Genomic DNA, 15,487 nt, shown 5'->3' with positions numbered 1-15,487 from the left:
GCGGTCGAAAGTACTTGCGCGCTCTGCTTGCGCACAAGCAAGTATGCACTCGACAGAGTGCAGTTCTAGTTTCTAATGGTTTGAGCCTCAATCACCACTCTGATATAACCAGTCCTTGTCATTTCTTTCTGGACTTTGAAAGCAGTTTTAGCTGCAGTACCACAATGTCCTGAGGTGAAAAATCAACAATGGTGGACATTGTAAACAAACATTATAGTGAGTGCGTTGCCATGGTGACCAGCCACGCTGTCTGTCGCAACGCACGTCAGAGCGTGAGACGCCCACTCGTGCAGGTGATAGGCCAGGTGTATGTGAGACGCCCACTCGTGCAGGTGATAGGCCAGGTGTATGTGCCCAATCTCATACTAGGCCAGACGGAAATGATGCCGCGTGCAATCAACGCCAGCCGCGCGGCATCATCACGAGAGACTTCGGGTGGTAAGCGACACTATATCTCCCATACGCGCGACCCACGCTTTGTATGCATGTCCTCATCGCCACTCTATCTGACAGGCTTCTAGGATCGGAGCCGGACAATCAATCAATCGTGAACCTTCTCCACTGTCTCCGTCTCCCACCTCAGTCTGTCACAATATTCAACGATTTGCACCACATTTTCACAATTTTTCAAAAATGGCAGACCTACAAGCTCATACCTTGTAGATCTGATATGAGCTTGTAGATCTGATATTTTTCAATAGCCAAAGTATAACATGATGCTAAAACACCAAAAGGGTTTCCCGCCCCAAAATGGGTTAAACCTGCATATTCTGGCATGACATTATAAGTGAAACTTGTCAAAATGTCACCCATGTTTTAAAACATCCTGTGAAAATAGCAAAGATAGCAGATCTACAAGTTCAGAAGGATTTGCATCTCATGTGCTGTGATCTTGTAGATCATTATCTCCACCGCTTTTTGAGTGACAGTGTCATACGAATAAACAAATAGCCAGGACATTATTATTTATGAATAAAGATCAACTGTGCCCCAAAGAAATCACATGCCTTATTGTATCTCCCCCTAACTAACCCCCACAGATGATTGAATCGTCCCCTTGGTGGTGCTGTGTAATGGACAATACAAACAATTAGGGATGCACGATTAATCTGTAGCATAATCAGAATTGGCCATATCGCCCATAAGAATGCCATATCGGTATCGGAACGGTCTCAATAATCTACAATCTATAATCTATAATCTACATTTAATTAGTGTAGGCTACTCATCTCATTCAGTTGTGAAAACAGACACTTGGAAAAGAGTATTCTGCTATTTATTGATTGATTGAATACTTTATTAACAGGCTTTGGGCCAAGCCCCCCCCAGGGCCTATAGGCTTGTTTCCATTGTGGTCCTCTGTATAATATCGGAATCGGTCAGAATCGGTATCGGCAGATATGACCCTGCAAATAATCGTAGATCGGATATCGGTCATAATTTCATAATCGTGCACCCCTACAGACAATTCATTTGGGGCCTAAGGGAATGGAGTGTCCTAAAGTTTAGGCCAAGCATCATTAGGGGTAAAAACCACTTGAAACCACCTGGGGGTCTATATGAAAAGAAAAGAGCAGATCAAGTACACCACAGACCCAATTAAACCCTGTCAACTAAGAATTTGTCTACCAAATATCAAGGGTTTCAATTGGTGAAAAGGTCAAGTATCGTGATTTTTTTTGCGAGCAGTTTTACAAGCATCTACTATATTTGTATTGTATACGTTCTTGGCTATTGATTTTTCTGAAGAACTTTTTGTTTTGTTGGTATATCTCCTGCCAGTTGTTTTTGTGCTCGATCTCTTCTGCACCACAATGACTGCAGAGAAACCCAGACGATATCAGTGTGCCATCATTTATATTCAGAGGGCCGAGGGTCATTTTGCATAGAACCCACACCACATTTAGGACCCAGCGGGAGAGAGCCCTATACATGCAACAAATCACTGATATTTTACCAGCTGATTTACAGTCTTGCTTCACCTCCAGTCCCGGGACGACAAATAGAGGTTCCTAAGTGGTTCAAGGAACAGGGAAGCCCATGGCTTTAAGTTACGACGGTCATTTAAGAGTAGGTTAGAACTAAGATGGAGGGCCAACCTTAAATACAAAGCAGCAGGAGATGGGAGAGTTTGCTTTCAAAGGGAGATATATGGGTATTACAAGAGCAGGATCAGTTGCTTTGGGAACTTAAAACCCGGGATGACAGTGAGGGCCCATTTTAAACATTAAGATGAATCGGCTCATCCGTGGCATTGGCCAATGTGGTCAGGAGTTTGTCTCGTTTGATGCAAATGAACCAGATCACTACATCATTGGGAAAGTCCAGACTTTTGGAGACACCACACGTAAGAAGAAAATTATAGTAATAATACTATGTAATATAAATGATGGTAATAATATTGCTTGATCGCCTTTGCGATTGTGCTTTCGTAGTGAATCACTTAATTTGCCTTCATTTGTTGGATATAACGTGTAATATTTAATACAGTGATGAGAGAAGAGGACACCAGTAGGAAGAAAGAAAAAAAAATCACATTGCGCTAATATATTAAAGTCTAACTCATGATGATATGGTGATGTAATGGTGATGCAAAACAAACAGTGTCAAAACAAACATTAAATTATCTTTATTCTTAATGGCATGTAATGTTTGTGTTAGGGACAAGATGACGTACATTTTCCCTTCATTGTCAATGGCATTTCTAAAACAAACATTGAACTAAAAAACAAACATTAAACCTGTGTATATAGGATGGGCTAGCAAAAATATATGTAGATTATACAATGTCAGCTATATCCGAAACAAAAAACAACATATAATATTTAAGAAAAAACAACATTTTAACCATAGGCTATAATCACATTGCCCTTTTGAACTGTGAGGTTATCTTGTCATTCCTATGGGTATAGTTATCCAGCTTGTTGATTTCAGCCTACAGGACTAATCCTCTCTTATTGAAGGGTACGTATTCCATCGTCTTCCCTCACCTCATTCGGGAGAATCCCCCACCACCACCACCACGTCAGGTAGAAAAACCTCCCCAATCAATGGCACCACATCTGCTCCGCATTAGACTGGGAAAAAAAGGCCTCTGAAAAAAGTCCTTCGCTTTTCCCCCGGAAAGTGGCGCTCGCCGATGACAGACGCGTTCTGATTCCACATATGTTGAAATGTAGAAAGCGTTACATGGCCCCCCTTTGATACGCCATGATTTATAGGGCCCTGACACCGGTTGAAAACGTCTTTGGTGAGGAGGGCACCGGGGGGGCCCTCTCTCTGCGTTGCAAGTGGATAGTGTCTATCAAACCACATTTGCTGGAGCCCACCACAAAACAGATTGCGTTTCCACTCACTACTAGCGGAAAAACATTTTGTTCATTTGTTTGCTCATTTTTTGTGTCCTTCTTTAAAGCAATTTATTTTATTAAAATTTGTATTGATGAAAATACATATATAGAGAGATGAAACTGCCAAATTAAAGGCACAAAATGTTGCCCTGTGTTTACATAAAACATATATATATATCCCTCTATTCCAGCAGCCATCAGCCATTGGAGTATTGTGGTGGTGTTTCTGTGCAGAAACAACACTGCCTTCTCGCTGCCTTTAGGTGATATCACGGTTTGTTTTGATAGACAGGGACGTTTTTGGGCAACCAAAACAAAAAAGAAAATACAACAAGAAGGCAGTGTGTTTCTGCAGGTAAACACCACCACACTACTCCAGTGGCTGATGACAGCTGGTACAGTGAAATGATGGGTAAAACAAACAAAAAAAAGGAGAAGAATAAATCGATATATTGTTATGTTATGTAAGCACACCAAAAGGGAACCCCTTTTGGTGTGCATTATGTTATACTTTAGCTGTTGAAAAATAGCAGATCTACAAGCTCATAGCGCTATGAGCAGCTCAACTTGTAGGTCTGCTATTTTTGAAAAATCGTGAAAATGTGCCTCAAATCTTTGAATATATATTATTACAAGTGAACATTTTTAACTCAAATATTTGCTTCTGGGGAGGTTCCTGGCAGAGGCATGTTACATATAACGTGTGTGACACACACACACACACACACACACACACACACACACACACACACACACACACACACACACACACACACACACACACACACACACACACACACACACACAGACGGAGTGCAAAACATACTCTCTCCCCATGCCTTTGGCCTGGTGGAGAGTGGAGACATAATAGGTTGAGATACCGCACTGTAGGCTATGTGACCAGATTTGACTAACTTTTGATTTTTTTCGTTTTTTCATGTCATATGAAAGCAGTAGCTTCAAATTGACATATTGGTTGTTCAGTTTGACCCACAGGTTATGGAGATATGGCTTATAGAGCAATGCAGAAAACAGTGAGTTGAGAAAACGGGCTTGAAAGGTTCACTTCTGTAACATTACACCTAGCTACATGTTTAAGCATTTATTTCATATTTACATATTGATTTCAGCTCTGACATTTATTTCAGACATGCTCTAGTATGTGAAGAGTCTGCCTGTGCTATTAACTCATTTAAAATAAAATGAAAATCTCCTCTGGTGAAAAGCTGGAGCTTGCGCGGTGGCAGGCTCTCAGTCAAATCTGGTCACATATGCAGCAAAAGAAGATAAAAGGCAACCCATGAAATGGATGGGAGACCCTGCCTGTGCTCTGCATTGCAAAACGGGGTTGGTTACGGTCACTGTCCTGAGAGGGATAATTATATCATCAAACTAAGCCTCTGACTTCTACATAATGGTAGATAAACAGACTGCGGATCAGTGACACCTCTCAAATTCGAATCCGGAGCGATGCAGCTAAACTCAATTAGCAAAATTGCTAGGATCACGCTGGCCTCTGAAAAGGGATTGGTGGGGATGAGTGAAGTTGTTCCCAAAAATTAATTACCCTATCACATTTCTCGTGGTCATCAGCATACTGCCCCGGCTAATGGCACGGCTGAGATCTGTGTTCGGCGAAGCGTCGCTCACTCTCTCCTGACGAGAGTATAGCGCGGCGGCGCAGTGTTCACCGCGCGTTGACTCTCGTGTGCCCTTGCGACGAGGCCCTGGCATTCAAATGAGGGTCTTTAGCTATGTCTTGGGAATGAGGTAATTAGATTTGCGTGGCATATATAAATATTTGAGCGCAAACTGTTGGTCACTCAAAACACCTCCAAACAGAGTGTACAAGAGGGCAATTAATAATGTACAGTTTAGTCCTGACAAGCCATCTAGCCCCCTGACAGATGTAATTGACAGCCATGCGAGCAGGGAGAGGGGGGGGGGGGGTGGCGTCGTTTTGCATCTCTTTTACGCCTCACTTTATTCAATAAACACCTCAGATGTGGGCATAATAACTGACACCGAACTGTATGCGTGCATGCTAAATCAGCCATGAATTCTGCACCACACCCACCACTTAAGCCCGGAGTTATGCTTGTTTGCGTGCCCTGTATCGTGTGCCGAAAGTAGTCGATCAACAAGCTGCACGAATCACCATGAGCTTGCTATCTTCAGTGTGCGACACAGGTGTGGTGCAACTATAAAGTATACATCACTGTTTATACCTGGATGCCTTAATATAAGTCTGGATCTCAGCCTGCTACAGCTGCAGGCTCTGCAAGCTCAATCAATTATTATCTATAGCTATTGGATTTCCGATGCCTGGAGAATGTTGTCTTTCTTTCTTTCTTTTGCCATTCATGCGACTTTTCTGCAGTATTACGTTTCCTGTTGGCAGTGTGCTTAGGGATGGGAGGTTGGTGGGTGAATAGGTGGAAGAAATGACCATTTGTGCTCCACTGTATATACTGTTCTGTCCTCTGTGTAAGTGAAATATAACACAAGTCTTCTTATATGTAGGAGGTTACCAGACAGATGGGTCATGTATGTCAGTATGTGACTGAACGCGTCCTTTTTTTGTGAATAACTCATTAATATAAATAAATTCTGTACAACAGTTATAATAATTGTACTTGCATCTTATTGTGTAATTTACCCAGAAGTGTGTGACTGCACCACAAAAGTATAATTACGTCTTTGACGTCATTGTTTTTCATTGTTTGTAACGTCTTTTTAGGTTTTTATTGATTCAGAATGGTCTCGCTGATATCCACCGCCTAGCAGCGTCCCCTCGCTAAAGTAACGCTCTGCTCGCCTGTGTTTTGTCAATGAAATGATTCCCCCCCATCCACCGCCATTGTAACCGTGGTTCGTCAATGAAATTATTCCCCCCCATCCATCGCCATTGTAACCGTGGTTCGTCAATGAAATTATTCCCCCCATCCACTGCCATTCAGAGTGTAGAGTAGGAGAGACACGCTTTTATCTCGCCGCATGCAGGTGCCTATGGGCTATAGTTCCAAACATTGCTCCTATGGCTGGAACTATCCCATTGAGATAGAATCAGCACTTCCGCATGCCATTGTTACAATGGGAGTCAACGCTAGTGTCTCCACTCTCTTGCGATATTACTCCCCCGCAATTGTAACCCTGATACCTTTTTCTCTGAATCCTTTGTCAGATTGAGGTGTTTGAACAGACTGTTGATGTTAGTGGCTTATTACTAAATTGACGCTACCTTGCGGCCTTTAAACAGTAATTAAGGGACAGGTGGCCATATGGGCCTTAAGTCTCCTTAATACTCCAGTGAAATCATTATGGCTGATGTTAACCACCACCTTAAACCTATAGCATCCATTTCTGGGCATGTTCTTATAGCTGGAAATATACAACAGTTTTCAAAAAAGGTTGAAAAGTTTCCCAAAAAGTCAAATATCACAAACAAATAAATAAATAAAATTGCGAGAAATAGTAAAAAAAAAAACTAAAAACAAAACTAACAAACAAACTGCACCAGTGACTGCACCAGTGGTGTAAAGTAAATCATTTACTCAATTCAATTCAGTTCATTCAATTACATTTTATGAAAGTGTCAAATCACAACAAGATGTCTTAAGACACTTTACATGTAGAGCAAAGGACTGACAGAAAGCCCACCCTGTACTGTACTTAAGTAGACCATTTATTTATTTCCAGTTTTCAGTATATTTTGATACCAATACCAATAATTGTGTTATATTCCCGACCGTAACAGAGTATTCTCTACATTGAAGTATTGATATTGACTTTAACTTAGCCTAAGTAAAAACAACCTGAATTCTGAAGGGATGAAGATGAGTGCCTCTCTCTCTCTCTCGTGGCTGCATAGAGTACACAGGTATGGTATGGCAAGCGTGTGATAGAAACACGAGCCCTGCACCGTAAATGTGCCATGAAGGCTAGGGAATGCGAGTCCGGGGCCGGAGGAGTGCTTGAGGCTCGGGCTGGGATTGAGTGTTCAGTGGGAGGGGAGGGGGTATACACCACGGCAGATTCTTCATGGATTCTCCCAGTCTCCACTCGGTGAAATGAAATCATGACAAATGGCGGCGAAACAGAGTTTAAATATCATGCTAATTTGTCATCTTTCCTCTCCCCGCGTTGCCCCTACAGCTGCGGCCCTGCCTTGATCTCTGGTCGTCGTCGTGTCTCATCACGTCTCCATTTGAACCCAAGACAAACGGCGCAGTCTCGAGTGTAGCTGGACGTACGTGTGTGTTGACCTCAAACGCTTAAATCACGACTCACCCCAACCCCGGACAACTTTGACAATCTAGAATGACATTAAGACATTGAATTATATAGTAACCGCTTTGTGTCTGTATCCGTCTGCTATGTTCACAATGTATTGGTTTAACGTTAGACAAACTGAAACCAAAATCTGTACAATTGAGTATATATAGGCTACCATTATTACTGTATATGAGAGATACAATACTATATTATATATACTATACTATACAATATATATGTAATTTCAATATAATCAGGACAAGTGTGACTTTGTATTAGTCCTGCATGGTCAACCATGTCGTTTGGTTTCCGTTTGACCCGAGGAGGAGGAGGGGAAGGACGACGACGACGACATTGGCGACCGCGGGCGGTTCTCTCCCGACCACAAACACAATGTGGTCGTGGCGCTATGGCAGGTTGTTTGTTTACGGTGCGGCCCAAGATAATTAGCCCAGAAGTAATGACCGCTCTCTGATGACAGCCGGAGAAACCCGAGCCCCCTGTGTGACATGCTCACTCTCCCCTCCCCGACGAACAACTGCAGAGGGGTTATTTTTTACTCTCCCCCGGGCCAGCCGGCTGCTGCAGGGGAGCAGAGGGTGTGTGTGTGTGTGTGGAGGGGGGGAGTCTCGTCTGGCGCCAGCCCCAGGGACCTTGGTGGACAGGGAGGGGGTTGCTAGGGGGGGTGAAGGAGAGTGGGGGCAAAGCTGCCATTCGTCCTCTAACCCGCCTCCACAAACCACGTCGACCCTATACTACCCCCACCCACCCACCCACGCACCCACTGTCTCTGTCAAACACCACCCTATACCACCCCCACCCACCCACCCACTGTCTCTGTCAAACAACCCCCTTTACTACCCCCACCCACCCACCCACGCACCCACTGTCTCTGTCAAACAACCCCCTTTACCACCCCCACCCACCCACCCACTGTCTCTGTCAAACAACCCCCTTTACCACCCCCACCCACCCACCCACTGTCTCTGTCAAACAACCCCCTTTACTACCCCCACCCACCCACCCACGCACCCACTGTCTCTGTCAAACACCACCCTATACCACCCCCACCCACCCACCCACTGCCTCTGTCAAACACCACCCTATACCACCCCCACCCACCCACCCACCCACCCACTGCCTCTGTCAAACACCACCCTATACCACCCCCACCCACCCACCCACTGCCTCTGTCAAACACCACCCTATACCACCCCCACCCACCCACGCCACTGCCTCTGTCAAACACCACCCTATACTACCCCCACCCACCCACCCACTGCCTCTGTCAAACACCACCCTATACTACCCCCACCCACCCACCCACTGCCTCTGTCAAACACCACCCTATACCACCCCCACCCACCCACCCACTGCCTCTGTCAAACACCACCCTATACCACCCCCACCCACCCACGCCACTGCCTCTGTCAAACACCACCCTATACTACCCCCACCCACCCACCCACCCACGCCACTGCCTCTGTCAAACACCACCCTATACCACCCCCACCCACCCACCCACTGCCTCTGTCAAACACCACCCTATACCACCCCCACCCACCCACGCCACTGCCTCTGTCAAACACCACCCTATACTACCCCCACCCACCCACCCACCCACTGCCTCTGTCAAACACCACCCTATACTAAAAACACTGTATAGAAACCTGCTCACCATACACCACCCGCCCCAAGTGCTGACCCAACCTTCCCTGTGTACAGTAAGGAACGATACATATTCACAAGCACCCCCACCCCACCGCACGTGCACGCGCGCGCACACACACACACACACACACACACACACACACACACACACACACACACACACACACACACACACACACACACACACACACACACACACACTTGTATTTAACCGACTGGCACTCGATCAGGGTCTTACTGCCGTTGTTGCCGTGGTAGAAATAGTTGCCCCAACACGTGGGGGGGGGGGGGGGGGGGGGGGGGGTAAGCTAACGCTTGAAGCCCATCATGTTTCCCCCACGACAACGACGTTATCTGGGATCTGCAAAAAATCCCTGCACTAAATGGTACGCCAATTATCTGGCACGCTCAACGAAGGCAGCGGGCGCTGCCCCGCTGGGCTGCGGCTTAACGAAGCCTTCCTGGCTTGATCTGCCTCAGATCTAAAACAACCACGGACAACAAGGGGGGGGAGGGGGGGGGGGGTTGGCGTTGCCGTGTACAGCAGCTTTAGTGGAAAAACATTGTCGCTCCCCAGTGTGTGTATCAAAAGCTCTGCATGCATGCACAGTACCGAGTGTTAAAGGCCTGACGATCCTGTGGTAAAGGCGAGGGAGTGAGCCTCCGTTCTCTGTCCAAGACAAGTCAAATTAGTTTAAGTGTTTTTCAGCCCGTTTAATGTTGTGAAGTGCCAACCGGTAATGCCATCACACTGTATATTGATTCCAGAGACACAATGCACAATATGATGACCAATAAGCGGTGACGAAAATGGAGCCCCAGGTCTTCAGTTGGTCTTTTGCTAAAAAAATCTCTTCCCCCTGAAAGAAAGGAGGACGGCCAAAGCTACCATTTGTGGTGTTAAAAGGGCACATGGTGTGAGTATACCGCAGGTGCATTTTCTGAAAACCTTTATGGACTCCCGCTGCGGCAGGGTGTTCATTTTCAGGCATTTGAAACCGATCCATTCAAAGAACTGATCATATCTACTTTTCCGTACGGATGTAGAATAACTTTTATTAGGGCGATATAAAATGTTCCGCCTTCAGGAGTGATTGATTCCGATGTGCATTCCAGATGCCGATAGGGCACAGAGCGGAGGGGATGGACGGAACTGTAGTACGTGACAGCTGTCTCTGACATAGTGTCTTGCCACACGTGTCATTGATTGGCCACTAAATATTTTGGCCAACGCCAAAACATTAACCCATTCTGGACGGGGGAACCCCTTTTGGCGTTTTTACTTTGGCTATTGGAAGCGCGGCACTCGCTACGAGCTTGTAGATCTGCTTTTTTTTTTTATCGTACAAAATGTGGCACAAATCTTTTGAACACAATATTATTTAAACGTTTTTTTCTCAAATCCTTGCTTCTGCGGGGGTCCCTGGAACAACATATTTTCAAATACTGTAGTCTTTGGGCTCCTTGACATGGAAAACCTTGAGAACCCCTGACATAGAAATATTTGTAGAATCGGCCTCTGCAGGTCTTAACGGATTAATGCCGAAAACATACACGTCGTATTTATGGCCTCGAGGAGGGCGGCATCAAATAAATTATTTCAGAGTGATTTATCAGGTCTATATGTATCGTGCAAACCCGATCGGGCCGCCGGTCGTAACGTGCTGTGGAGTAGAGACCGCTTCAGACGTGGGACAGCGCCACGGCGCGCCGTCCTCACACACGTATCCCTTTCCCCCCCCTCGCCAAAGGTTTGGAGGTTACATCCTTGCTCTTGAAAGGCAGACACTAACATTTAAAAGGCCTGAAGGACTGAGGGGTTGCACAACCCGTGACCTCCAAATGGTATTCATTCCTTGTCGGTCTTGTGTGTGAAACATCTCTGTTGACAACCCCGCAATGCGGCGTTGATGAGTTAATCTAGCAGCTGAGTGTGTCCTTTAAAAGTACTCTTTTACTTTTGTACTCAAGTAAAAGTATCAATACTGCTATATATGGTAATATACTCTGGTACAAGTAATAGTCCGGTAATCAAAGTACAAAGTACAAAAGTATTGGTATCACAATGTACATCAATTATCAAAAGTAGAAAGTACTCATTATTCAGAATGTACCATTTCACAAGTTTCCAAATGTACAACATTCATGAAAATATTGGTCTGAGGTAGGTATAATGTATGTTTTATAATAATAATCAAAATCTACAAAGTAACTATTAATAATTGTAGTGGAGTTAAAAGTACAATATTAGCCTCTGAAGATTGTACAGTACTTGAGTAAATGTACTTATAGTCACTTTACACCACGGAGTGTGTCATTCAACTGCACCCAACGTGCATCCCCCCCCCCCCCCCCCCTACACCACACCCACCCACCCGTGGCTTTTTCAGGGAAAAAAGCCCTTATCTTGCTCGGGTGGGAAAGGGGGAGGGGGGACACTAAACAGGGGGACCTGAATGACTGTCGTAAATCCACGGGATACTTTCGGAGGGGCGCTGCGACGACACCGTGCCCCCCCCTCCCCCCCTTTAGCCTCCACCCTCTGGCCATGGACACTCCACCCCCCCCCCCCCCCCCCCATTATATTAATTCTTTCAAGTTTGACACCTTCTCTCCCTTTGTTGACATTTCAGGTCCTGCTTGCCTGTCTCTGTCGGTTCAAGAGTTAAGCAGACCAGTGGTATAGAAACAGAAGGGTGTTGTAGGGAGGGGGGGGGGTGTCGAGCGTTGAGTAGGGGGGGTGTATAAACATAGGAAGCATTCCATTTCTATCTGAAGGTGCTGGTGGGGGGTATACCTGTTGGAATGCAGCCACATAGCAGCCAGGACGACGACCAAAGAGGTTCAGAAATACTCCTTGGAGGGGGGGGGTAACATACTTTAACTGTGTTAAAAAGCGATTTCATTTCATTTTATTTCTACTTTTAGAGTTGCATTATTACCCTGCCGTGCACCCCCCCCATTGCCTCAGCCTATAACCCATTCCCTCCCTGTTGGGTTACACTAGCTGACACTACTGTCCCCCTCGGCCTGGCCCGCTGCATGTCCCCAGTGGGGAGGGAGGCGACAGGAATGGGCATGCATTAACCATGGATATTACTTCAACCATCCCTCTGGATGCCGTCCAGGGTTGCCTGAGATCAGAACAACAAAAATAGAGCTTAAGGGAATGCCCGGGACCAGGAGTATGAAATCTACCCCGGAGCTGGCTGGCTCGCCTCGCTCCCTCACTGCCTTGTTGTATGTGCGGGCCGCACCGGGGGCTATCGCTTACTTCTCAGAACCGTCTTGTAATCTGGGTCTTATTAGACAGCCTTAATAAGGACATCTGACAGCTGAAGGTCTGTAAGTTCATTTAGCAAGTTCATGCCGCCCACAGGTTTGAAACTATATAGTGATCCAAGGGTGTGTGTGTGTGTGTGTGTGTGTGTGTGTGTGTGTGTGTGTGTGTGTGTGTGTGTGTGTGTGTGTGTGATCCTGCAGCAGTGGTATATAAAACATAGGTTTTGATGAACTGTGGGACAGTGTACAGTACAGGAAACAGAACAACACAACACAAGAATGTATACTTTCTATATTTGAACTCATTATAATAGATCAATTTGGGATTTAGCAAACGCTGTATAGCTATAGCTAACATATTATTATCTAGGCTTATTATGCAATTATAATAATAATCACATTCCAAAATAAAAACAATACTTAAGAAGTATTTTAAAGGGACTGTCGTTCATTTCGACATAGGGGTGGGCGATATGGAAAAATATAACATCACAATATCTCAATTTCAAGCTGTTTTGAATGGTTATTTAATAAGTTACTCAACAGTACACCCACCTACAAGGTACCAAAAACTAAAAGAAAGAGTAAACTACTTAATAATTTTTGGCGAACGAAACTGTCGCACCACAGAACCTATAAATTATGGTATAAAAAAAACTGCAAATCATAGAATTCATTGTACAATATATCTCTGAAAAGGCATATCTTGGAGAGAGTTTATCGTGGAGACGATATTTATCACCCCTATTTCGACAGTCATCCCGACACTACTCCGTGGGGTGCCATTTTTGTGAATTTTACAACATATATGTTTTTTTTTGTTTTGTTTTCGTCTCACTAAGACTTTAAGTAAGTCTCCTCTAAATAAGTGCATCAGCCAAATGCATAGATCACAAACAAAACATGCATTGTATTGGTGGAAAGGAGAGGGAAAAAAGAGCTTTTCCACTGTGGGAAAGTCCATCTCCCACTCACCAGGGGGGCTCCTCTTGGGCAGGGGAGTGCATGGGGAGACACAAGCTAGATCTAAAGGTGGTAATGACCAGTGTATTCTTTCACACTGACAGCTCCTCTGACAACTTGGAATTTATCTCTTGCACCACATTTTCACGGGCTTAAGACAGCCAGGGCCCTGCATGGCTGCCTAGCGCGGGTACATCTCACTCAGCAATGCTTCAGAGGGGTTGTAACAGCTGTAAACAGAGACTCCAGCAAACGAGCGAAGCGGTCACTGTGCATTTTGTTTATGCCCTGACACCTCCAGGTTATGAGAACACGGTCTCCCGCAGGACTACTCTATACTCTATGCGCTCGCTGCCAATTTTATTTTATTTTTTGCTTTACAGGGGAATCGATTCGTTTGTCATACTGTAGTGTGGCAGTAGCAGTAAGAAAGGGGGAAAGAAAGTACAACAACAACAACAACACAAACACAGCATTCTGTCTGTGGGGCTGGGGGGGGGGCTTCCTTATTCCCCCACTGACAGTTTGACACCTACGGGAGCAAAGGTGAGAGGCACGTGTGGCGCTATCATCAACAGCCTCGGCCTATTAGGGCTGCTGCTTGTCAAAGAGCTCCAGGCTACCTTCTGTCATAAAGTATATTATAGAGGCTCTGTATACAGCTGACTTAAAGAGCTCCTGATTTATATTAGTTGGACACAAGGTCTACTGCAGACCACCCCGTGCCTGATCTGGAATTGCAGTACTTCCAATAACAAAAATAAATACATATATATATATATATATATATATATATATATATATATGGCGATGCAAGTGGAGAAATCAGTGGCGGCGCACATAGTCGCAGCGGCTCAGTGCACTCCCAGCACATCATAATTTTGTTGTACTTGTACCTGTTACAATGACAATAAATATATATATATATATATACGATTCTATAAATGCCTTCTAAATCCACATAGACCTGGTATTCATATACCAACAACATGTGATCATCTGAGAGATAGTCGTTTTGTTGGTTTAGCAAGCAGCATGACCAACTTTTTTTTTTCAAATGTAAAAAATCTAATATATGTTTTAGTTATATACAGGTATTGATTTGATTTCTATAATAGAGGACCAAGTGTGTGTGTATGTGTGTGTGTGTGTGTGTGTGTGTGCGTGTGCGTGTGTGTGTGTGAAATGCTTTTTGATTTATCCTCAGAACGGTAATGGAAATGAAACTATCACAGCCTTGACAAATGTTGTGGTTTCCCCGGCATATTTTTTTAAATAAATGTTCTACATTGGAACGCTGCACAGAGCTTACAAATCCTTGCCGTTGGCGAGTTAACTTCAGGTGCCCTGGGGATAATGGACGCACGCCAGAAAGTATAAGAGCGTTTATTTCTGTTGGAGAGTCCAGTTGTTCTTGTCTTTAACACACAGACACTCTAGCCACAACTTGAGACCATTTGTTATCTGTTTGCCTCGGCACGAGTTATTTAGCCTGTCAGCAGAATGATAAACTCCCACCCTTGCTACGGGGGGCTAGCTGCTTCTGCAACTATAGCTCTCTTTCACATTAGCCAATAAACGTGTAATGTCGACAAGAACGAATGAGGTTTCTTTAAAAAAGAAAATGAGACGGCCAAACCAGTGTTGATGTCGTCGGCTTAAAACTAAGACGAAAAATGTCCGTCGACTACTTTTTTCCACTGATGAAAACTAAATGGAAACTAAATGAAAACGCAGCTATGATGACTAAAACTAAGGCTAAATATATTGACAATTTCATCAACAAATTAGACTAAAATGTTAGGAAGGGACTAGTGGACAAGAGATTCAGTATAAGTCATTTTACACTTGATTGCATGCTGAAAATAGCAGATCTACAAGCTCACAACGTGTCACAGCGTGACTCGCCCATCAGAATACATTTTAGTCGAGTAAATCACCTGTAG

The 15,487-nt window shown here is 44.7% G+C and overlaps 1 protein-coding gene across 1 annotated transcript in view; it reads left to right on the top strand.

Annotated features, from left to right (window-relative positions):
* npm1b (nucleophosmin 1b) overlaps positions 1 to 15,157 on the top strand; it is a 320,891-nt gene extending 305,734 nt beyond the window's left edge. The window contains exon 12 of the transcript XR_014570523.1: positions 15,148 to 15,157. The gene's annotated coding sequence lies outside the window, so the exon portion shown is untranslated. The remainder of the gene's footprint in view (positions 1 to 15,147) is intronic.
* Positions 15,158 to 15,487: the final 330 nt, after the last annotated feature.

Source organism: Protomyctophum parallelum (genome assembly GCF_964188405.1).
Source record: "Protomyctophum parallelum genome assembly, chromosome: 16".
In the NCBI taxonomy this organism is placed as follows: Eukaryota; Metazoa; Chordata; class Actinopteri; order Myctophiformes; family Myctophidae; genus Protomyctophum; species Protomyctophum parallelum.
The sequence above is the reverse complement of the archived record's forward strand: the minus strand, read 5'-3'. Positions and strand labels throughout refer to the sequence as shown.